General features: G+C 45.0%; 1 long non-coding RNA gene across 1 annotated transcript in view; it reads left to right on the top strand.

The window, feature by feature from the left end:
- The window catches only part of LOC137571342 (uncharacterized), a 108236-nt gene extending 83862 nt beyond the window's left edge, over nucleotides 1-24374 (top strand). The window contains exons 2-3 of the long non-coding RNA XR_011031333.1: nucleotides 1942-1998; nucleotides 24096-24374. This is a non-coding gene — a long non-coding RNA (uncharacterized lncRNA). The remainder of the gene's footprint in view (nucleotides 1-1941; nucleotides 1999-24095) is intronic.
- The last annotated feature ends 1617 nt before the right edge of the window (nucleotides 24375-25991 follow it).

Raw genomic sequence — 25991 nt, 5'->3', positions numbered from 1 at the left:
ATAAGCTGCAATTTTCTCTTAAATAAAAATGCAATTGAAAAGAATTTCCTGACTGATCACTAGTAAACCCAGGATTACCTTTTTTTTTTTGTTTTAGTTTTAAAGAGAACCTGAGGTGTGTTTAAAGAATGTTATCTGCATACAGAGGCTGGATCTGCCTATACAGCCCAGCCTCTGTTGCTATCCCAAACCCCACTAAGGTCCCCCTGCACTCTGCAATCCCTCATAAATCACAGTTGTGCTGTGAGGCTGTGTTTACATCTGTAGTGTCAGTCTCAGCTGCTCCCCCACCTCCTGCATAGTTCCGGTCCCTGCCCCCCCCCCCCCCGTCCCTTCCCTCCAATCAGCAGGGAGGGAAGGGATGCAGGCGGGGACTGGAGTTCTGCAGGAGGCGGGGAGAGCAGCAGACTGACACTATAGAGATAAACACAGCCAGCTCTGACAAGCTGTTTGTCAGCAGTGTGGCTGTGATTTATGAGGGATTTCAGAGTGCAGGGGGACCTTAGGGGGGTTTGGGATAGCAACAGAGGCTGGGCTGTATAGGCAGATCCAGCCTCTGTATGCAGATAATATTCTTCAAACCCACCTCGGGTTCTCTTTAAGCCACAAAGCTCCATGGAGGTCCCTGGGACAGGAAATTTGTTCATATCTTTATTATTATTATTATTATTATTATTATTATTATTATTTTTATTATTATTATTATTATTATTTTATCTTGTGAAGCACTAAGGTTGCAATTGTATAACTTCAGGCATCCCACTATGCTTGCACCATAAGCCCACGGTCCTTCAGGTAGACCATGTTACGAGGAGCTCCTTTACTGAATGAAAGTCAAATTTCTTTTAGATTCTCAGGGTTTTCTTTCTTTTCAAAAGCACTTAGTTAATAGCAGTTGCTCCGTCCAACTGCCAAAAAGTGTACGGTGAGCATGGAGGCTGTTTTGTAAATCTTTTTCAAGGAGTGTCTTTTAATAAAGGCCATGCTGAGCATCCCCTATGGAGAGATGGACTAGCCCAAAACATGTCGGTTCGGTTAGATTTCTACTACCTACTGTAAGTGACAGAAACCTAGGAGAAAAGTAATTTATGGCTCATTTTACTTTGGAAGAAACAGGTTTCTTATCTGTATGTGTTTACATACATTTTAAATTTTAAGATTTTTGCTATAGTGGTCTTTTAAAACGGACTGAGCCAGCTGTCCCTTTGCAAGCGACGTTTCTCTGACCTGCTTTACTTAGAGCTGTGCATGCAGTATGCTACATCGGACAGCAGAGAATACATTCTTTTTAAAGCAATGTGAGGATGACCATTGCAGGTTTGAAGCCCCTTTTACACCTTACCACTGCGTCACCCCGCCGTACGCTTCCCCGCCGTCTATGGAGACTTGCACACAATGCGGTGTGCTGAAAGTATCCAAACCACTGCATTCCTGATGTAAAGTCTGCAGCGTGGTGCCGCAGGATCTGTGCCTACCACATGGATTACGCAGCAATGCAAGTCAATGGTCGACGCAGCAAGTGTGCACGACAGGACCACGGTGCACATGTGTGGACTGGCGGGAATCCCAGTGACATATTTGCTGCCCAGCCGGAAGTACGTCACTGAGCCGGGGCAGTGCTTTGCATATGACCTTGTAACCGCATCGTGGTGCTCGGCATATGTAGGCTAATTTCTGCAGTGTGTGCATCTCGCCGCAAACTACAAGTGTAAAACTGTCCAGAATGCAGCTTACAGGATCGTAGCCCTGCTACTATGACAGCTGTACTGTGCAGTTTTTGTGAATGGAGATCCAAATAACAGTTTTGTAAGCATTCATTATTTGCAGTCCTTGAACGCACAGAACTTTCTTGATGTACATATGGCTTTTCTGTCCACACTCTGTTGTTGTGCATTTCGCACATCACCGGTATTCTAAATACTTGTGTGTTCTGTTTTGCAGGCTTTTCTTGGATGATCCCTGTGGTTTTCTCTTGGTTTTGATGCAGAAGTCTCTCTGGTAAGCATTTCTCGTTTTGTAATTCTAATTGTGGGAGAAGGGCTTTAAGAAACCTGCTAAATACGATTACCTGTCGGAAGAACAGTACCCTCTGGTCTGTGGTGGTCCTATTTATTGTCCGGTCCCTTGTCCCTCTGCCTAGCAGGGCTGTATGCGATGAAGGGTCTCCATGCAGCAGTGTTTGTCCATCATGCTCCTCCTGGTCACAGCACTGGCCAGTGCATAGCTGTCCTGTCAATGAAGTCATCCCAATACAGTCACTGTAATTCCAAGTGATGTAAGTGGTGGGATAGATGGCAGCCTTCATTACTCACCTGACAGCAGTGCTGAGGGGACACTGAAACCCATGCATGGACGTATAGCCCTGATTAAGCCTTTCAGGGAGTTTTATTAAAGAATACCTGAAGTGACTTATGGGGAAAATAAAGTTAGACACCTCTTTAGTGAAAAGCCTGTGGGTGGTCCAGAGGCTTCCCAGATCCTCCGGCAGCTGTTCCTGTTCAAAAAACTTTGTCAAGTAGGATCTTCTGTGGCTGTGGATGAGGGCATCTGGACTGGGCATGCACAAGTAAGATCTGTACATTCTCAATACAATTAAGTGCTCCCTGCATGGGAAAAAAGCCGTGCATGAGTAGCTTTGTTCTATTCTACTGGGCATGCCTGGACCTTACTCATGCAAGCCTAGTCCAGACGCACTCATCCGTGGTCGGGAGTGTGGTTAGAAACTGAAGAGGCACTCTGCACTGGAACTATGTGATCTACAGGGATTAAAAACCTCTGGATCATCCAGGGGGATAGGATCATCCTTCTTAAACCATGGCCTGAAGTAACTATTGACAAAACTGTATTTTAATTTTTTTTTTTTTCCCTCGACTGTATTAAGCTAGGTTCACAGTGGTCAGTTGCATAACACATGTTACAATGAGTGTGAACTGCAATGGAGACTGGACATAGACTTTAAAGCAAAGCCAACATGCAGCGACTTAGATTAATGCAATCTGTTATGACGCAGTACTGTTAACAGGCCCATAGAATTGTATAGGCAGTGAGTTGACCTGAAGAATTATTTTGCAACGCAACTGAGCACTGTGAATAGAGCCTAAAAGATGTACCACCTCTTGTCAGACCATTGGTTCTGGTGGATGAGTCCTCCTCTCACCCGCTCTCTGTTCTGCAATAGTCCAATCACTGTTGCAGAAAGTGAGCTGAAATCCGCCTGCCTCATAGATAGAGATAAAGGCAGTAAGAAGAATTTTATACATGTCCACTGTCTCTCCCCCCCCCCCCCCCCCCCCTTCCCCACCCGAATTATACTGTAAATACTGTCTAAAACTTATGAAACAGTTTCCCGGACCTTCAGTTTAATGCAGACCTGTGTTTTTTTAAGTTTACACAAATTTTAATTTTGATGGAACTTTAGTTCAAAGTGGGTATGTCCAGGGCTTCCTTAAAGAGACTCCGTAACAAAAATTGCATCCAGTTTTTTATCATCCTACATGTTCCAAAAGCTATTCTAATGTCCTCTGGCTTACTGCAGCACGTTCTACTATCACCATCTCTGTAATAAATCAACTTATCTCTCTCTTGTCAGACTTGTCAGCCTGTGTCTGGAAGGCTGCCAAGTTCTGCAGTGTTGTGGTTCTGTGATGCATCTCCCCCCTCCAGGCCTCTCTCTGCACACTGCCTGTGTATTATTTAGATTAGGGCAGCTTCTCTCTTATCTTTTACAAGCTGGATAAATCCTCCTCTGAGCTGGCTGGGCTTTCACATACTGAGGAATTACATACAGGCAGAGCTGTCTGCACTCTGCAGGAAGAAACAGCCTGACACTTCAGTGGAAGATAGCTGCAGGGGGAAAGAAACACACAAATGATCTCTTGAGATTCAAAAGGAAGGGTGTATACAGCCTGCTTGTGTATGGATGTATTTTCTATGTGTGGACATACTGTACATCAACCTACTTCCTGTTTTGGTGGCCATTTTGTTTGTTTATAAACAAACTTTTTAAAACTGTTTTTAACCACTTTTAATGCGGCGAGGAGCGGCGAAATTGTGTCAGAGGGTAATAGGAGATGTCCCCTAACGCACTGGTATGTTTACTTTTGTGCGATTTTAACAATACAGATTCTCTTTAAAGCGGTTTAAAACCCTGACATAATAATCAATAAAAACAGGTTTTCCTACTTTTTATATGCCATACGGTTATCATATTTGCATTTGTGCAATTATTATTATTATTCATTTATAAGTTATAGGTTTCCAAAAGTACAGTTTTTTGCTTTGTGAGCTGACTTTGCATTTTATTAACTGGTTTTATTCATTATGTGTTGAAGGCAGACATGCTTTCGGTGTCTCTCTGTCTCCAGCTGCTTCTGCACAGTCAGAGAATGTGTCCCATTCCTCACTTGATACATTTAAGTAAACAGTAAGGGCCCTTTTCCACTAGCAATCGCAATCACAAACGCTAGTGATTACGATTTTTCATTTGCATTGCATTATCACTCTAAAAATTGCTCCAGAAAGCGATTGCGATTTCCAAATCGAATCACTATAGTGGAAAATACTTCTCCTGATTTCTATGATAAAGTAACAACCCTAGTGATTTAAAAATCACTAGCAATTTGCGATTCAGCTGTGTAGTGGAAAAGGGCCCTAAAGATAACATTATCTACAACTTCGGATGCATCCAGATTTCAATGCACTGAACTTTCAAGCTCTGTGTGTAACCCTTCGAATGCTGGTCTAGTAAAAAAAAAATGGTGGTTGCATATAATATGCTGGAAATATTTTTTTAGATCAAAGAAAATGCTGGGTTATATTCGGCTTTAAGAACCTTCTTTTTATTTAATCTTTAACAATAAAGAGGTAAATGACATCATTTTCAATTAAATCTTTGTGTAGTAAAAGTAAAACAAAAATAAATTAAAACAAAAAAAAGTGAAACGATAGGCATGCTGCAGATAAAAACTGCTGTCAGGCCTGTATATGAATCTAAAATCAGTATAATGAGCCATATGTGCCATTTACTGGCTGGGATCATGGTCTTTATTTTACAATATCAAGATTCAAATCTTCATCATTTATGACTTGCATGACTGAATAAATTTTGACTGGCAAGAGTCGTTAATTTGGTTTATACTTAAAGGGTCTCTTTCTGCAAGTCTCCTCTCCTATAGCTCGTTCATTTTTGTATACCTTTATAGTTCTGTTTTATTTTTTTTCAATGGTAATAACTTGAATGTTTCACAAAATAGTTAACATGGGCATTTTCAACCCTCATCTGTTTCAGTGATAAGTTTCCTTTACACTAGAGGTGTCAAACTCTGAGACAAAGTGGGCTGAATTTGAACACTGACCCTTAGCTGCAGGCCTCAATGTCTACTGGCCACCTTATAAAGTTCCATGGTGTTTAACTGCCCCCCCCCCCCAACTCCTATGCAGTTCCCTGGTGTCTAATGGTCCTCCTCCCTCCCCTACACAGTTCCCTGATGTCTAGTGACCCCCTTCCCTCCCCATACACTTCCGTAGTGTTTAATGCTTTCCACCTACCTCCCCCATATGGTTTCCCTGGTGTTCTAGGGCTTCACCTCTAATATAGCTTCCCTGGTGGTCTAGAGTGGGCCAAACATAATGCAAAGTGGGGAAACCACTTGAGGGCCACATTTATTGGCTCTGAGGGCCAGATTTGGTCCGTGGGCCGGAGTTTGACATGTATGCTTTACAGAAATCAATAAATTAGAATTTTTTTTTTTGCTAGAAGGCATTTATTGGAGGATTCTCATTCTCCTATACAAGTGATGGCTAACCTTGGCACTCCAGCTGTGACAAAACTACAAATCCCATCATGCCTCTGCCTCCCGGAGTAATGCTTAGAACTTTCAGAGTACTGCAATGCCTCATGGGACTTGTAGTTCCACCACAGCTGGAGTGCCAAGGTCAGCCATCACTGTCCTATACCATATGCCTAAATAGTGCTTTGTCATCTGAGTACCTAGAGCACGTGGCTGTCCTCTTTGCTGTGGTGCTATATAAATCCATAATCATAATAATTTACTGCAGTAAGACAATGGTGTTACAGCTGAGCACATCAGTTGCCATCCTCAAATGTGACAAGTCATGTATTTGTTTTGTTTTTTCTTCTTTTTCTCTTTTTGCTGCGGAGTAACGGCTTGTCATCATTTTAGCTGCAGTGGCATTACCTGGCTGCAAAAAACCCTGACTTTTCATGTGGGGTTACAAATGCTGCCATGGGTCTGCATAAAATTGCAGTGGAAGAAACTGGCTCATGGCACGACCAGAGTGCCATTCAGCCACCTGTGGAAAAAAGGCCTAATACTCTGAGGACATGAATTTATTAGTCCAGCGATGGTTAACCTTGGCACTAAATCTGTGACAAAACTACAAATCCCATCATGCCTCTGCCTCCCTGAGTTATGATTAGAGCTGTCAGAGTATTGCAATGTCTCGTGGGACTTGTAGTTCAACCACAGCTGGAGTGCCAAGGTTAGCCATCACTGCATTAGCCCTTACATTTGGTTTCCATTTTTTTTCTGCTGATTATGATCATATTGATCATGGAAGACTAAGCTTGACTTGCTGTGCTTGTGACCGCATTGTTTCCCTTGGACTAGAGGGACCCTCCCTCAACCGCAGTATTGGCTCTTTTTATTGGTCCTGTACTGGTAATAATCACTTCTATAGATGGTCAGAATAGTAATAATCACCAACAAACTGTTCCCCCTCCCCTTCTTGCAACCCTGACACTGCAGCTGTCCTTGGTGGTTTTGGTGCACAGCATCATTTTATGTATAGAGTGCTTGGGGGGCCCCAGTGTAAAACTCGCACTGGGGCCCAAAGTAGAGTTGGGCCGAACGGTTCGCCGGCGAACCTGGTTCGCGCGAACCTAGGTGGTTCGCGTGCGGGTACCGCACGCGAACTTTATTGCGGAAAAGTTCGCCCCATTGCGGTTCGCCCCATAATGCACTGAGGGTCAACTTTGACCCTCTACATCACAGTCAGCAGGCCCAGTGTAGCCAATTAGGCTACACTAGCCCCTGGAGCCCCACCCCCCCTTATATAGGCAGGCAGCGGCGGCCGTGGCCACTCGTGTGCCTGCATTAGTTAGAGTAGGGCGAGCTACTGCAGTCTCTCATAGGGAAAGATTAGTTAGCCTTAGCTTGTCCCTGGCTGCATACCTGTTCATTGATCCTGCCACTGCATACCTGTTCATTGATCCTGCCACTGCATACCTGTTCATTGATCCTGCCACTGCATACCTGTTCAGTGATCCTGCCACTGCATACCTGTTCAGTGATCCTGCCACTGCATACCTGTTCATTGATCCTGCCACTGCATACCTGTTCATTGATCCTGCCACTGCATACCTGTTCATTGATCCTGCCACTGCATACCTGTTCATTGATCCTGCCACTGCATACCTGTTCATTGATCCTGCCACTGCATACCTGTTCATTGATCCTGCCACTGCATACCTGTTCAGTGATCCTGCCACTGCATACCTGTTCATTGATCCTGCCACTGCATACCTGTTCTGTGAACCCACCACTGCATACCTGTTCTGTTCAGTGGACCCGCCACTGTATACCTGTTTAGTGAACCCGCCACTGCATACCTGTTCTGTTCAGTGGACCCGCCACTGTATACCTGTTCAGTGGACCCGCCACTGCATACCTGTTCTGTTCAGTGAACCCGCCACTGCATACCTGTTCTGTTCAGTGGAGTTTGGTGTGTCAGTGTGAAGCAGTACCTTAATTACACTCCCTGATTGATGTATACACATGCAAGATGTTTTAAAGCACTTTAGGCCTGTCATTTAGCATTCAATGTGATTTCTGCCCTTAAAACGCTGCTTTGCGTCAAATCCAGATTTTTCCCGGTGACTTTTGGCGTGTATCCCACTCCGCCATGCCCCCCTCCAGGTGTTAGACCCCTTGAAACATCTTTTCCATCACTTTTGTGGCCAGCATAATTTTTTTTTTTTTTCAAAGTTCGCATCCCCATTGAAGTCTATTGCGGTTCGCGAACTTTAACGCGAACCGAACCTTCCGCGAAAGTTCGCGAACCCGGTTCGCGAACCTAAAATCGGAGGTTCGGCCCAACTCTAGCCCAAAGCTCCATTGTTGACGTGTATTGGTTAGTTTATGCCAAAATATAAGTCTGTAGGGCCTGTAAATTGACTCCAGAGTAATAACATATGATAAAAGTCTGAGGAAACTAGGCTTGTACGGCATGGCGCAGTCATAAATATCTGTACAGAGTTGCTTGGGGAGTCTGATGTGTATTTTGAAGTGTGAAAGCTAATAAAAAAAAAAATTAACATTTAGATGTGACGGGCTAATTACTCCCTTTAACTTCCTACCAAATGGCATCCAGTAATTCCAGTGTGTGCTTCCTGGCTGTACTGTTCCTTCAGGGCAAATCATGAGGTGCCCACATCAATGTGTATTTGCATAATGCTGGCGCTGCCTGCCCGAGCTTGTGACTGGGTAGTACGTTTTCAGGGTTGGATTTCTCGGGAAGTTCTATGACACTGAATTGATTGTGCCTAACCTGTAAAGCTGAATAATCACCTGTCAATGGATTGGGGAACCTCACAGCAACGCCTCCCAGCAAACTAGGTTCCCCGATCCATCTTCCTGCCCGCGGGAACAGGTGCAAATGAGAGTTAAAACAATCGTGGCACTTTGCGTGGGTGTCATCTTGTATCTTAACTACTTAAAGAGAAACTCCAACCAAGAATAGAACTTTTTCCCAATCAGTAGCTGATACCCCATTTTACATGAGAAAGACAATGATTTTCACAAACAGACCATCAGGGGGCGCTGTGTGACTGATTTTGTGCTGAAACCCCTCCCACAAGAGGCTCTGAAGACCGCGGTACTGCTGGCAAACTGCTACAATGTAACAATGTTCAGAGACAGGAAATAGCTGTTATTAGCTGTCTAACAGACAGAGCAGCTAGAAACAGCTAAATAACCTGCCCACAGTAACAATGTCACCATGTAATAAATGTCAGAATGTTAATCTGGGAGAGGAAAGATTTTACAATGAGCAAACACTGACTAAATCATTTATACATAATTATGGTAAAAAATGAAGCACTTTTTTTACTACATTATTTTCACTGGAGTTCCTCTTTAAGGACCATAATGATTGAAATCTACACCCTGTTTTGGTGGGCTCCTGGCTGGCAGGGCGTCGATTGCAATCACCGCCCACAGCGCACATCCGCCGTTTCCGACGCTCCCCGCCGATCAAACCTGACGTCTCTCGCCACAGCTCACTGGCTCTGCCGGTCTCTATGACTGCAGAGCCATGCGAGTCAGTCAGAAGCAGATTTCATTGGCTCCTGGCTGTGTAACAATGTAAGCCGCTCCCATTGGCTTATATTGATAGACCCGGTCAGGAGCCAATGAAAGCGGCTCCCGACCGGCTCACATGACTGTGCCGTCATAGAGACGGCAGAGTGGATGTTAGAAGGATCGCGGCGGTGACGGCTATTGCGGCGGGTATGCGCAGCGATTCGTCGGGATTCCGTTGGTATTGTACTAGCGGCCTCTGGTCCTTAAGGGGGCAGAGACCGCTGGTACTTAAGTGGTTAAAAAAAAACCTGAGATGGGGTCCGGAGAAAGATACTTAGGGTTTCCTCCAGGCGAATTGCTTCCTCGCCATCCTCCTCCGCCTCCTGGATCTTCCGCAATTTACCCCGGTAAGTCCTCTGATCTGGGGCGTTCTTCGCATGCGAGCCCTCATCGTGCTCCAGTCGACAGAAGTATGTGCGGCCAGACGGCACCTGAAAAAACTGGCCCCGACTGGAGTACTTTCCGGGTGATCATTACAAGGACAGGACCAATAAAGAGATAATACTGCGGCTGAGGGAGGGCCCTATGGGGCCCCAGTGCGGTTGAGACCTCTGCAACCTCTATTGCTACGCCACTTCTTTCCAGATTTTGTCTAAAAGCGATGCAATTTTCTTTACAAACTTTTAGATCCTAAAGATCATACCGCTAGATAGATCTGCTGCAGCCTTGGGCATTACACCTCTCTAATGGATCCAGCTCGGAGGTTACAACTCTCAGCTGCAGATTTCCGGCCTAAGACGGACTCTGGGTTACCGCTAAGGAGGTTAAGACCTAGTTCACACGGCAAGAGCTTTTATTTTTAGCGCTAGTGATTTGAAAAACTCTTGCTAATGCAATGCTATGGGGGATTGTTTTCACTTGAGGGATGTGATTTCATAAAAATCGCCCAAAGCATTACATTTGCAAGAGTTTTTCAAATCACTAGCGCTAAAAAAAAAAAGCCCTTGCAGTCAGGGGCGTAACTACAATTCACTGGGCCCCATAGCAAATTTCTTCGCGCCCCCCCCCCATAACCGACCCCCACCCCCTTCTTCCTCAGTACTGCACATACTGGAGGAAGCAGAGATCAGAACACACTGCAGCTAGTTTACTTTCAGGCACAGAGTAACCGCTTATACTGTACATACTGGAGGTAGCAAAGGTCAGTACACTGCAGCTAGTATACTATCAGTGCAGGCATAAAGTATCAGCTTATAGGGCCCTTTTCCACTAGGAGCATTTGCGACGCTAAATCGCAAATCGCTATTTTTAAATCACTAGCAAGAAGTTTTGAATCAGGATGATACCATTTATTGGCTAACTTAGAGGTGGATAAACAGTGCGCTTTCGACTTATAAAAAGCCTTCGTCGGACTGGTTCCTGACCAAAACTGAAAAACACAGCTTATATACACTGACATACAGAGGAGAAACATTCTTTAGCAAACATAAATGTAATTAGATGCCTTAACTGTTACTGAGGAGGCTTTCCCAGGCATCCTATCTAAATTGATAAGATCAATAGAATCCTCAACATGACATAAAGCAGACTCTAGTGATGAAGAGACATCGTAAATTCCGAATTCAAATGGTAACTGGCCTGGTTACATGCACCATTAATTCTAAGCTTAAGAGAATTGTGACATTTAAAGCAAGCACCTGAAAGCAAATAAAATGAATAGTGACAGTGAATTCCATCTTACACAGCATATGGCACAAAAATGAATGAAAAGATAGAAAAATTGTTTTAAATTAAAAGAATTGTGGCATTTAAAACCCATCGTACCAGCACAAGAAGTTAGAGTCCTTGTTTAAACCATCTTCTACAGTTTTGAACCAATGTATAAATTTAGTTTCTTGTGTTAGTCTCATGTTTCCCGATTTGAAGCCACCCATTAATACAGTGACGCGAAAATCGCTTAAACTGTGTCCAGGTAAACAAAAGTGTGTTGGTATTGGGAGATCAGTATATTTTGCAATATCCTTTTTCCTGCTGTTAATAGTGGATCTGTGGTGTGTCATGCGATCACGCAGTTGTTGACTTGTTTCTCCCACATAAATTCCTTTGGGGCATTTTGCACACATGATCACGTATACCACATTAGATGAGTCGCAGGAAAAGGTGCCTTGTACTTTGTATTCCTGTTGTGTACCTGGTATCAGTCTCTGATCCTTGTGTTGAACAGGATGAAGTTCTTTTGAAATCTTTCTTAAGATTTCCAGGCGTGGGTTGTAGGTTACTACCAGTGGGACACTGCTCTCTTCCTGGCTCTGCTTGTACTCCAGGAGCTGAGTCCTAGGGATGTTGTTAGCTTTCTTGATTTGGGTCTCAGCCATTAGAGGATTGTATCCCTGTTTTATGAAATTCTTCTTCAGGTAATCCAGGTGTTTCTTTGTCATCCTTGTCAGAACAGATCCGATTGCTAGGGTTTGCTAAATAACATAAGAATTGCGGTAGGTATTTTCCACTACTGCGATTTGATTTTGACAAAAGCGCAGTCGTGCTGCAGAGCGATTTTTACTGCGCTTTTGCTATGCATTGCATAGCAAAATCGCATAAAAAAATTAGGGACTTGCTGAATCACAATCGTTAGCGTTTAGCACAAGCGCTAGCTAGTGGAAAAGGGCCCATACTGTACACTGTACATATTTGGCGGTAGCAGAGATCAGCACACACTGCAGCTAATTTACTATCAGTACAGGCACAGAGTAACCGCTTATACCGTACATACTCCCCTAAGTCTCCCCTAAGCCCCGCATGTTAGGACCAGGTCCAGCCAGGGGCTCCTCCAGCTTTTCAGGCAGCCTACGCCGGGTCACAGCTGCTCCGGTCCTCCACCTCTCCCCATAGTCAGCCACATGTCAGGACTCCACTCCTCCTTCCTCCCTGGCCGGAACTAAAAAGTAATTGGCGGCTGGCCAGGGAGGAAGTATCAATCCGCCGGCCAAAATAGTCCCCTCTCACCTGCTATACTTGTGGAAGGAGGGGGACTGGGAAGGAGGGGGGGGGGCAATCATTATAAATATATATTTTTTAAAAAAGTCCTCTCAGCTGCAGGCCCCCTGTGGCGTAGGGACTGGGCGGGCCCCATAGCATTTCTACTGTTGCTATGGCGATTGCTACGCCACTGCTTGCAGTGTGAACCAGCCCTAACCGAGGCACCTGGGAAGATTGGGTAGAAGCAGCCTCATATCTGCTCCCTCTGTAGCTAATTGGATTCATCTTACCTTCCATGTGCGCCTCTGCTGTGTTTTTATATTTTGCACGTGTGACTCTAGGTGAAAGGATTCATTAACAGCAGCATTTAGTGTAGTGAACAGTTTGGAGTGCCTGGTCCTTCATTATCTAACTCTGGCGTATTACTGGGAAGGGACGTTCACTTAGGGAAATGGAATACTAATTGGTAATAAGTGAGCCATTTCAATATGCTTTATTCTAGAACTACAAGCGAATTATGAGCATTCATCACTCAGAGGAAAAGTTGTACTGATTGTCATTCATTTCAGGGAGGTTCTCTTGTTAAAAGTACATCTAGAAAGCTTAAAGGGAACCTGAATTGTGGGTGACTTGGAAGCTGACATGTATTACATTTTAAACAATACCAGTTACCTGGCAGTCCTGATCCTCTGCCTACTTTAAGCCATAGACTCTGAACAACTTGTTTCAGGTGTGTGGCTCACACTACTGCAGCCAAATAGATCAGCAGGGCTGCCAGGCAACTGGTATTGTTGCAAAAGAAATATAGCAGCCTTCATATACTTCTCACTTCATGTTTCCTTTAAACTTCGATTTTGTATTGGTGAAATCTCTGCTGTGTAAAGGATTCTTTTTAAAGACAATCATTTTTCCAACTTGCTTGAAAATCTGTGGTGGCCTTTTTTTTTTTTTTTTTCTCTCTTAAAAGGAACCCAAGGTGTGAGACCTATGGCAACTGCCATATTTCCTTTTAAACAATGCCAGTTGCCGGGGAAGTTCTGCTGATCTTTCTAGTCAGTAGGGTCTAAATCACACACCTGAAGCAAGCATGCAGCTCATCCAGTCGGACTTGTCAAACATCTGATCTGCATGCTTGTTTAGGGTCTATGGCTTTAAGTATTAGAGGCAGAGGATCAGCAAACCAGCCAGGAAATGTGCATTGTTTAAATAGAAATAAACATGTCAGCCTCCATATCCCTCTCATCTCAGTGAGGTGAGAAGGTGACCATTTTCTATGAATCCTCCAATTTTGGAAACAGCTGAAAGTATTTTTTGTATTACAGGTAGTCCTCGGGCTCAACGCCCGACATACGAACGGCCCGATCCTGTCGTGAAGACGTCGTTTCCGCATGGGGGAAGTTTTGAAGAAATGGCTTCAAACTTTCCCAGAGTGCCGGCGCATGTCCCAGCAGCAGCACCAGCAGTGTTGGACTCGCCTCTGAACCGAGTCCAACACTGTCTGTCATCCGCTCTCCGCCTCCTGCTCCCAATAGCCGTGTACAGCACCGCTAGATGCAGCATCCATTCGCTTCCTGTATGTCACATGACATACAGGAAGCGGTGCGATGCTGCATCTAGCAGTGCTGTACATAGCTATTGGAAGGCGGAGAGCGGAGGATAGACAGCATTGGACTCTGGCTGGAAGGTGAGTCCATAGGGAGAGAGCGAGGGGAAAGGGGGCAATGGAGGGGGGGGGGGGTACAGAGGCACAGATGGTACAAAATGGCAAGGGGGTACAGAGACACAAATGGTACAAAATGGCACCGGGGGTACAGAGGCACAGGTGGTACAAAATGGCACAGGGTGGGTACAGAGGCACAGGTGGTACAAAATGGCACAGGGCGGTTACAGAGGCACAGGTGGTACAAAATGGCACAGGGCGGGTACAGAGGCACAGGTGGTACAAAATGGCACAGGGCGGGTACAGAGGCACAGGTGGTATAAAATGGCACAGGGCGGGTACAGAGGCACAGGTGGTACAAAATGGCACAGGGCAGGTACAGAGGCACAGGTGGTACAAAATGGCACAGGGCGGGTACAGAGGCACAGGTGGTACAAAATGCCACAGGGTGGGTACAGAGGCACAGATGGTACAAAATGGCACGGGGGGGGGGTACAGATGTTGTCAAAATAACTCTGGAGCCAAAGGGGGGCACATATGAGGCAAAGGGGACAGAGATGGCACAGCGTTCTGACTTAAGAATGGATTCAGGTTAAGAACGAACCTACAGTCCCTATCTCATTCGTTAACCGAGGACTACCTGTATATTGGCTTATATGGGCTTGTCAGTCAACAGCTTGTACCGTTAAGGGAGTGGGGGAGACAGTATAGCATAAGGTGGAGTGTCTTCTGGTGGGAGGGGTATAGGGCAGAGAAATATGCTCATTTGTCACTGACGTGACCAGGAAGTGCGGGCACTAGGAGTGAGAGAGACCAAAGCAGCTGATCGACAGGATGGTGAGTGATACCCGTGGCAACCGCCATTTACACTCAAACTGGGAGCGGCAGACTGCAGGAAAACAGCGGAAGAGGACACTAGGAACTCAGAAGGGGATCAGCAGCCGATCACCTCCGGCTCATGCTGCTTATTACTTTATGCAGGGAACGCTCAGAACACTAAGGGGGGACAGGAGGAGGAAACAAAGGGGATTTGGAGGAAGCAATAATGCGGGCAGGAGGTGGACCCGAGGGGAACAGTAGGTGGACACAATATTTGTGGGTACAACATCTACAAGATGCCCCTGGACCATAGATGCACCAGGTCTAGTGTTCCTAATTCAACCCCCCCCCCCCCCCCCAAATCGCTACAAAAGAAAGTTCTGTCTCGGCGGATTTTAACCAACGACGATTGTTTGCAAAAGTAGTACATCGTTGGAGACGGTCGTTCATACTAGGCTTGACATGCGCATTTCACTATTTCTCCCTGAAACTTCTCATTTTTATGCGCAGGCGCAATAGTTGCTTTACGTGATGTAACGTTTGTTCTAACGATCAGATCGTTACACACATTTAAAAACTAACTTTACTCAGGTCGTTCTTTCATCAATTAAAAGCTCGTTCGTCGTTCTCAACGAGCGATCGTTGTCGCATGTGTGTACGTAGCATTGGTCTAGGTTCTCTGGGTTTTCCTCTGCTTCCCAGGATAAGCAGGGCATTTGTTCAAGAGCAGGATTATAAGCATCAGGTCTTCTGTGCCTATAGATATTAGTGATATACATCTGGCCCTGGTGTAATTACAGCAATATGAGATTAGTAAAGATACAGAGTCAGACCCTTCACTGCTTTTGTTCTATGCACAGGCTGTGTAAACATGAGAACAGAACTTTCAAGATCTATTTCAACAGGCTTGTTGGATTTTTGTTTTGGCTCTACCAGTGGTTCTCAACCTTTTCAGCCCGGGTACCACTTTGTGCGACATTTCCAAGCAAGCCCCCTATGTTTTTTTCATAAGCCGAAAGTGTGTTTCACACCATACATTTTGTACAGTTGAAGGTCCCAGAGTTTTTTTCTTTTTAAAGAGAATCTGTACTCTAAATTTCTTACAGTAAAAAGCATACCATTCTATTCATTATGTTCTCCTGGGCCCCTCTGTCCTGTTTCTGCCACTCCCTGCTGAGATCCTGGCTTGTAATTGCCAGTTTTAGGCAGTGTTTACAAACAATACATGGCATGTGATAGGCTGAGAGGAGCTCAGTCTGTGACTCACACAGAGCCTGCAGGGGGCATAGAAAGGGTGTGTATAGCTTCTATCCTATTAGAAGCAGAGCAGCAGATTCCTGCCTGAGTGCCTGAGCCCAACAAAGCTGTCAGGAAAGAAGATTAGATTATATAACAGAGATAATACAGCCACTGTGCAACTAGGAAAGGCTGCAGTAAGACAGACCACATTAGAACAGGTATAGGAACTCATAGGATAGAAGAAATAAGGCTGACAATTTTGTTACAGAGTCTCTTTAAAAAGTTAATGCAAAATCGATTGTTGCAGCAATTTTAGTAAAATCTGGTCTCTAGGCCCTGCAAGGAAAAACTGAAAAAAAATCACATTTTAAACCGGTTCCCCCTCTCCCCAAGCTTGGGGAGATGCTCTGGGCAGGAGTGACAGTACGGTCGCCTGGCACTGGTCACACTATTAACAGCACACACAATAAAAACCTGGCCTCAACAAGGAAAAGATTGAAAAATTAGGAACAGGAAATGTGAGATCTGGCTTTCACACGTCTAACCACATGCAGCCAGTGACACCATCCTCTGCAAATTTTTTCTGCACTGCTGCATGTGCTGCCATGCCCTACTGCTGGTGACGCCATGCACTGCTGCGGACGCTGCCTGGCACTTCAACTCTCCCATGGGGCAAGATCCGCCATTTTGTCTTCGGCTCTTTGGGGGACCCCCTGACAAGTGCTAATGTACCCCGAGGGGTCCGTGGAGCCCATGTTGAGAACTATTGGGCTGTACTGATAGTTGGTCTGTTCTGTTTCTATGGGTGGCCTCAGTCTTGCACTCACTTGAGGACTTGCATGCATTGGGCATTTTTATTTAATTTACATTTGAATTCTGTTTAGTTTGTGCTCTTAGTGTCCCCCCCCCCCCCCCATCCCCCCAATTTATTAAATTGGAGTAAGCAAAGCACCTCAAATGCTGGATAACAGGCTAAGGCTACATATAAAAAAATAAAAACTTTTCAAGTAACCGCTTCTGACCTCAACTTCACAGTCCTAGAGAGCAATTATGTGGAACATTGAGTTAGAAATCTGTACAGACTATTTTAAATTTTTTTATGAAAAATTATAATATACTAAAATATCATGACCACTAAATGTAAAAAAGGACTTCTGTGCTGTAAGAATAAGGCTTGGTGCGGAGTCTAACTAGGATGAAGTCCAGTTAAGTCATTATGCCAAACGAAGTTAATGAATTTAATCTCAATTATAGTGCATTACAACGGTGTAAATGCCGAAAAATGAATTTAGATTTTTTTACCCTAATTTTTTATGACCAGTGCCACGGTTGTAAAGCACCTCAAAATATATTATTTGGCCCATCTCCATTAAAATAATACCACACATACCATACCTTTTTATAACTAGTCGAGCATGTGGTGTACCATTATCGCCAGTCTGCATCAGTAGCGACTGAATGCAATTGCTAGTGCTGTAGCGATACATTGCTAGGCAACAGCATAGTGATGTATCTGTACAGCGTTGGATCCCCGCTATGGCTGGCAGCTATTACAGGTGTCCAAGAATCTTAAAGTGTACCAGAGACGAGATTGCCTAAAAGCTTTATACATACCTGGGGCTTACTTACCACCGTAGGCCGCGAGGTCCTCCGGCGTCCTCCTGGCTCCTCTCTGTGTCCTGCCGCAGCTCCTTTACCGGCGACACGCGGGCTGACTCTCCCTGGATCCGGACGCTCCGTGTCATCATGCTGGCCGGCGTGACAGTCCTGCGCATGCGCCGTTTTCTAAATCTAAACCGTGAATGCGCAAGATTGCCACACCGGCCGGCGTGATGACTGGGAGCGTACAGATCCAGGAAGAGTCGGCACAACACCCGGCCCGCGTGTCACTGGTAACGGAGCCGCCACAGACACACAGAGGAGCCAGAAGGATGCTGGGGGACCTCTCGGCCTACGGTGGGCTGGATGAAGCCCCAGGTAAGTGAAATTTTTGATTTTTAGGGTACTGCTCAGAGTCCTTTTTAACCTGGGCATACCAGCTTCTCTGTTTTCATACAATATGATCTGAATAATCTGAGAATACAATTGTTCACCATAAAGTAAAACTAAAACAAAAAACAGCTGATGGGGGCGGAAGCCTCTGGATCCTAATGAGGCTTCCCCTGTCCTCTTCACCCTCTGAGACTCTGCTATGGCAGCACATAATCTTTTTGTTTTTTTATAGGGAACACTTTGGGTTTAACTTTAAAATAACAATTTTTTTTTTATTTTTTTATAAGCATCCAAAGGTCCGCTAAATTTACTTTAAATTGGATTGAGGAGAGCCTTGTGATTTACTGTATTGATTGGGCTGGATGGTTTAATCAATACCTTTTTTTTGTTTAATGTCTCCATTTACAAATCAATCTCATGTGATTCATTTTGTAGAAATGCATAAGAAATCTAATCAATACATTTTCAAATTATTAAAGTAAACCTGTCTTGAGATGAATCTGGAGGCTGCAGCTACTGCTATAGCCACAGCACTTTTTATCGATCCATGAGTTTTGCAGTACTTTTTAAATCTTGGCACATACTGGTAGGTTATGACCCAGCGTGCCAAGCTGGTCCGTACCCAAAATTTACATTGAATTTTTCAAATACAATCGGAAAATGCAGGAAATTGGATATATTTTTCAACCTGGCCAAGGTGGAAAACTCTGATCCACCTTTAGAAAAAAATGAAACGGTGGATTGATTAGAGCTTTCAAACAATACAATCCATCAAAACAAAAAAAAAACCCTTTATCCCATGAAAGAAAGTAACATTCTAGAATCGCGGTTTGCAGGCAATGTAATTCCCGGCTTGCAGAAAATGAAGACATTGACCCCCTTGAAAAAGGGACAGCGCGTTGTACATCTCTGGCCAGCCTGATGAGATTGCAGGACGCAGTAGTAAAACCGCGTTGTTTAGTTGTGCAGAACATGGCAAATATGAGATCAAGTAACAATGTGTAATTCAGGCCATTCATGCTATTGTGGTTTGGCACAATTAAAGGGAACCTAAAACGAAGCTTCCATATTTGTTAACTTACGCAATATCAGTTTCCTGGCAATCCTGCTGATCTCTTTTGCTGCAGTAGTGTCTAAATCACACACCTGAAACAAGCATGCAACTATTTCAGTCAGAGCACCTGATTACATGTTTGTTCGGGGTCTATGGCTAAAAGTATTAAAGGCAAAGGATCAGCAGGACAGGCAGGCAGTGTGCATAGTTTAAAGAGAAATAAATATGGCAGCCTTTATGTCCCTCTTGCTTTAGGTTCCCTTTTAAAGAGGAACTCCAGTGAAAATAATGTAATAAAAAAGTGCTTATTTTTTACAATAATTATGTATAAATGATTAAGTCAGTGTTTGCCCCTTGTAAAATCTTTCCTGTCCCTGATTTACATCTTGACATTTATCACATGGTGACATTTTTAGGCCTGGAACTCACTAGAGCGATTTTGTGAGCGTTTAGGAAGCGATTCAAACCGCTAGCGATTTCCCTAAACACTCAGCTAATGTTAATGGATGGGCCAAATTCCACTGGAGCGATTGCGATTATCAAAAACGCAAATCGCAGGACATGCAGCATTTTTAGCGTTTCTGCAATGTAAAGTATATAAACGCTGGCATAATCGCTCAGAATACCTACACAGAGCGATTTTTGCTAGCGTTTTGAAGTTACTGCACACTGTAAAATAATTAAAATTAATTGAAAGGACCAATCGGAATTAAAAACGCTAATCGCTACACAATTGCTGGCAAAAACCTTGCACTTTTTAAAATTGCTGCCAAAAATGCTCATGATATCGCTTACAAAACGCTCTCACAAAACGCTAGCGATTGCGATTAGCGATAGCGTTTTGTAGTGGGTTCCAGGCCTTACTGCTGGCAGGTGATGTCAGTGGAAGGAGATGCTGCTTGCATTTTTTGGCAGTAGGAAACAGCTGTTTCCCACAATGCAACAAGGCTCCAATAGTGTGGTGTCAGTACCTCAGTGCTGTGAGGTGCTGACATCACACTGTGGGAGGGGTTTCACCACAAAACCCGCCATACAGAGCCCCCTGATGATCCGTTGGGAAGAAAAGGAATAGATTTCTCATGGGAAAGGGGGTATCAGCTACTGATTGGGATGAAGTTCAATTCTTGGTTACAGTTTCTCTTTAAAGAACGCTTATTGTGGCAGTGTATGCATAGCTGCATCCAGTTACTCTGAATACCGGAACCTTACCAGGTAACATCTTGGCCAGAGGTGGTTTGGGGAAGGTGCCAAGCTCTGTGTATAGTTTGGCACCTCTTTTAGTGTCAGCAAGCCCATAATTGGTGTAATCTGAGGCTGACTACAAAGCCTGACATTCACAGAACCACCTGGGGAGGAGCCTTCAGAATAGTTGTTGGAATATAGAATGACAAGGAAGAATGCAGATGCAACATCGCAAATGTCTGTAATGGTGCCATATTAAAGCGGATCTCCAGCCTAAAGTACCTGCGCTGCTTTGTCCCATGAAGACCTCGAATAACTTGATTTCTGGCGCGTGGCCCCGCCTCTCCCCGGAGAATAATGCCAAGATATTTACTGCAGTAAACATCTTTGTGGTTTTATCTGGGGAAAGTGGGGGAGGGGGGGGGGGGGGCGCTCTGGAAGTCGGTGATTCTGGGGTCTTTGTGGGACAAGGTAGCGCAGGGAACTAGAACTTTCTTTTACAGGTAGCCTCCTAGATTTTTACTTTAGGCTGGAGATCTGCTTTAAGGCTGCTTTCACAGTGGGACGTTACAGCCGCAGGTTACAGCAGCCTCTAACGCAGCCCAACTCACAGCAATGAAAAATCAATGTGCTGTTCACAGTGCACAGGTTGCGTTGGAGTAAAACGCTGCACGTTCAATGAAAGTGCAGCATGTTGTGCGTTATACTGGGCTTTAGCTGCGTTACACAGCTTGCACATGCTCAGTGACTAGCCACATGGCTAATTAATATTCACTGCACTGTGGTGACTAACCTGGACTCATAGTGTTGTCCGGAATATGAATGAATAGTTCATTTGATCCGGATCTTTTTTGTGAGTCGAATCATCCGGATCATCACAATGAACGATTTGATTCATAGTGGATGTCTGTCTGGAAGAAACAGGAACATACAGAATGTACAATGTAGGGAAAGTCCTGTCCTGCTAGTCATTTCACTCCCAATCTGCTTCCCTAGTAAAATGATTCAAATGATTCGGTTCAAAGATCCGGATCTCTTCAGTGATCCGATTCAAATCATCCGAATCCTTGAAAAGATCCGGACTTCCCATCACTATCATGGAGGGCTGTTCTATCAGTATAGATAGAATGAAAACAGCGCACCAAGAGCTGCATAACACTGCTCAATCTGACGTCCAACTTCAACACCACCATGCGTTGCGTTGGGGGCACGTTATTTGACCTTAACGTCCCCTAAATGCAACGTCCTGAAGTGAAAGCAGCCTAATGGTACAATTTTTTTCATCAGATGCAATATTTTGATGCTCTTTATATGATTGTAAGTAATCTGAATGTAGTTATCAATTGTTCCCATAAGCAGGTCAATCAGAATCAATGTATTTCAGCAAGTAAGGCCCTGTTCACACTTGTGTTTTGCCATGCAAAAGGACCGGATCCTGATCGGATCAGGACCTGATCCGGATCGGAACCGTACGGTTCCGATCCGGATCCGGTCCGGTTTGCATCAGGCATGCATCAGGCTGCCAGCCGGATCCGTGGGCAAAAAATAGCGAAATTTAAATAAACAAATGTTGGGGTCAGCAGAAGGTGCACCTGGTGCACCTGTAGAATCAGGTTCCTCCGCTGTAGGCCTCACCTCCACCTCCGACATTTTGCCAAACAGCTCCAGCACGTCTGTCACTGCTGCTCCACTCCAGACATGCTTGGCCCATGTGTCCCCATCCGAAATGGCCGCTTGGATACGCATAGGAAGTGGGGTAGAACGTCAGGTGTTTGTAGGCAGTGTATTCTGTGCCTTCCGTTTCCCATTGGTTTCTGTGTTCCGGATGATGCTGTCAGGCTCAGGTCCGTGTGCGTGGGCCGCAGATCTGGACCCAAAAAATAGCGCATGTTGGAAAAGTGTCGAGTCCGGATCCGGTCCGGCTCCGTACTGTACGGAACGGACACATGTGAACGTCTGCATAGCCTTTGCATTGCTATGCGGAACGTACGTTCCGTTTGTACAGTATACGGTCCGGATCCGGCCCGGCGAATCTGGACAGGGAACGCTAATGTGAACCGGGCCTAAGTTTGCACTTACAAGGAATTTGTCTTGGCTGTTGCTTAATGGACCACTATCGCTAAAAAAATTGTAAAATTTAAAATACATGTAAACATATAAAAATCATTTGTATGTTTCTTCCAGAGTAAATTGAGCAATACATTATTTTTTCTCCCATGTTGCTGTCACTTACAGTAGGTAGTAGAATTCTGACATTACCGACAGGTTTTGGGCTTTTCCATCTCTCCATGGGGGATTCTTCAGTCCATCTCTCCATGGGGGATTCTCAGCATGGACTTTATTCTTTATAAAGACATTCCCTGAAAAGTAATTATACAAAGATGCTGGCCAGCCTCCCTGCTCACTGTACACTTTTTTTGCAGTTGGACAGAGCAACTGCCATTCACGAAGTGCTTTTGAAACTAAAAACCCTGAGAATCCCCATAAGGTGAATGGGCTAGTAAAAAAACCTGTCAGTTCTGTCAGATTTCTACTACTTACTGTAAGTGACAGCAACATAGGAGGAAACTAATTCACGGCCCATTTTACTCTGCAAGAAACATACTACTTATTTGTATGAGTACATTTATTTTACATTTTTGTGAGGTTTGCAATAGTGGTCCTTTAACAAACACAAGCAAAAACCATACAAGGACAGACAGTATATGTATATTTACAAGTCAAGGACAGTATGTAAGTATATTGGCAGTAAGCAAGGTGAGAATTGTTCATTTTCAGTTCTGTGCTGATTACTTTCAAGTCCTAGCAGCTCTAGCGTGATTCTGCATTAAAGGACTCACGAGGCGAAATACGGAAAAAAAAGTGAAATACCTGCATGAAATTTGAACGCACGGAGGACGCCATCCGCACTCTCGTCTGTGCAGACTGCGCAGCCGGGGCCAGCTCCGGCGGCCATTTTAGAGGAGGCAGGAGAGCCCGATACGCGCTGTGGTGCTTCATGCAGGTATTTAACTTTTTTTTCGTATTTATACTCTCAAATCCTTTAAAGAATACCACAACTGAAACTAAGTTTGCGGCAGTGTGTGGGGGAGTCCAAGTAAATACCTTCAGCTCCTCCTGCCCCCCTCTGTCTGCCTCCGCTCTTCTAATATACCTCCCGGTGCCCGGCGACTCTCTGGACCCCCCCCCCCCCCACCCGGACATACTGCGCCCTGTGCGCGCAGTATGTCATCCCCTCTTCACTTCTGGCCGGCGCATAACGATCGGCTCAGAAGCAGGCTGATTACTCTGCCTCCCCTGGGCTGCGTGTGCGCTCCATTACTCTAAGCGTCACATGCTAATCATGGAGGGGGGCAGGAGGAGCTGAAGGTATTTACTTGGACTCCCCCACACACTGCCGCAAACTTAGTTTCAGGTGTGGTATCCTTTAAGCATGGCTACCGCCTGAGGAAAGAAACTGCTCCTGTGTCTAGAAGTTTTAGTTGCAATTGATTGTAATCTTACTCCTGAAGGCAAGAGCTGGAAGCTGGAGTGAGCTGGGTGAGAGGGGTCAAAGGCAATCTTGGTCGCTCTCTTTCTGCACCTGCTGGCGTAAAGATCCTGCAGGGAAGGTAAGCTGCAGCAAATTATCCATTCCGCTGTTCGGATGATGCGCTGCATCCTCCCCTTTTCTAATGCTGAGCAGTACCCGAACCATACAGTCATAGATGATGTCATGGTGGATTTGATGATCACAGTGTAGAACTGCACCATACATTTTTGAGGTAGGCTTAACTTTTTCTGCTGCTGTAGGTGGTAAATCCTCTGTTGCACTTTCTTGATGATAGTGGCAGTATGGTTATCCCATTTTTAGGTCGTTGGAGATTGTGGACCCAAGTAACTTGAATGACTCTACCTGGGTTATTGTGGATCCATTTATGGATGAGGAGCGTTCCTGGTTTTAAGAGCATTTAGTTCCAAGTAGTTGCTGCTGCCCCAGGAGGAAAGCTGTCCCACTACATGCCTGTATGCAGACTCGTCCCCGTTTTGTATGAGACCAACTACTGTTGTTGTCTGCAAACTTCGGAACCTTAACAAATGGATCTGTGGAGATGCAGTCATTGGTGTACAGTGAATAGAGCAATGGAGATGGCACACAATTAGGGCATTTTCTTTCTTCAGATACAATTGTAAAATCCAACTACCAGATCAATATCATTTTCCATTCCAGTTAACAGTAGAATTGTTTTACATCGATTTTCGCCACACACTGCACAGTTGGTTTTTTTGTTCAATCCAATCATAAAAAGTGCAACAAAAGATCACATCTAATGAAAAGATGGTACCATTATAGGGCACCTTAAGGGCCCTTTCACACTGTGGCAGTGCGGTGAGGCAAATTGCCGCACTTCTACCACAATCTAATGCTAATCTAGGGGCGAGTTCACACACCCCCAGGTGCGGTACGCTGCTCTGGAAGTGCCCTAATGCCTTAACCTCCCTGGCGGTAAGCCTGACCTAGGTTTGGACTAGCTGTCGCAGGGGATCACATGGCCCCTGGAGGATTTTTGGCCATAAAATGTTATTTATATCCTTCAGCTAGCACTTCGCTAGCTAAATATGCCCCCAAAGTGCCTCCGGTCCCCTCCGATCACCGCCGGTATACCTACCCCCAGGGATCCTGCGGTGGTGCAGCCTCCCAATCAGCTCCCGGCTTCGCTATGGGGAGGAGCGGAACTGTGTATGACGTCGACGTCATGTCCGATCGTTGCCATGGCGACGAGTGAAGCTGATTGCTGAAGCTGCGGCTCTCGCGGGATCGCGGATGGGTAAATATTACCAGCAGCGATCGGGGGGATCAGAGGGGACCGGAGGCACTTGGGGGGCATACTTAGCTAGCGAAGTGCTAGCTGAAGGATATAAATAACATTTTATGGCCAAAAATCCTCCCGCGGACGCAGACATTGAAACTGCGTACCGCCAGGGAGGTTAATACCTATGTTACCGCGCGGCTCTGCGGCGATCTGCATCAGGCCAGAAGTCCTGTAAGTCTATGGTAATGTGCGCACTTTAAAAAAACAAACAAAAAAAACACAATTATCTGCATGCGCGGAAAGCGTAATTTAGAAATGGATAATAGAAATAGATAAATTCCGAACAGGAAGTGTGTCTCACTTCCTGCTTGGCCAGAAGCCAGACTGGAAATAGCGCAAAGTAATGCAGTATTCCCTGAAGGCATGTTTCACACTAATAGGTAATCCCCTGTAGGAGAAAAAACAAAAAAGACTTGTTGATGACTGAATCAGTTATGATTGATACAGTGGAGCAAGTCATACTATTGTTTGTGCAGATAAAATGCTTATGATGTGGAAGCAGCACTTTGAGTGATCTGCTGCGCTATTCCAGTAGTAGTGTGCAAATCCCCATAGGGATGCTCTCTAGAGTGGTGGTTTGGATGCTCATAGAACATATTTAATGGGTTGTCATAGGCACCAAATACTAAGGTCTGACTCCTCCTCAGAGGTCACAATACACCTCTGTTACGTGAGGTAAACATCTGAGGGTGTTACCTGGCCACACCTGCCACTGCATTATACGGAAAATCACAAGAGGTGCTCCTGTCAGCGGAGAGACAAACCTGTTCCCAAGCAGCTTGTACAACTCCTTGTAGTGACGATTGTTGTCTCGTGTATCTAGTCTCTGCTTCTCTGTGCCTGAATAGTGACCATCGCTGCATGTGGAGTGACACCATCAGAGCTGAGCCAAGTCT

Source organism: Hyperolius riggenbachi, chromosome 4 (assembly GCF_040937935.1).
Source record: "Hyperolius riggenbachi isolate aHypRig1 chromosome 4, aHypRig1.pri, whole genome shotgun sequence".
In the NCBI taxonomy this organism is placed as follows: domain Eukaryota; kingdom Metazoa; phylum Chordata; class Amphibia; order Anura; family Hyperoliidae; genus Hyperolius; species Hyperolius riggenbachi.
The sequence above is the reverse complement of the archived record's forward strand: the minus strand, read 5'-3'. Positions and strand labels throughout refer to the sequence as shown.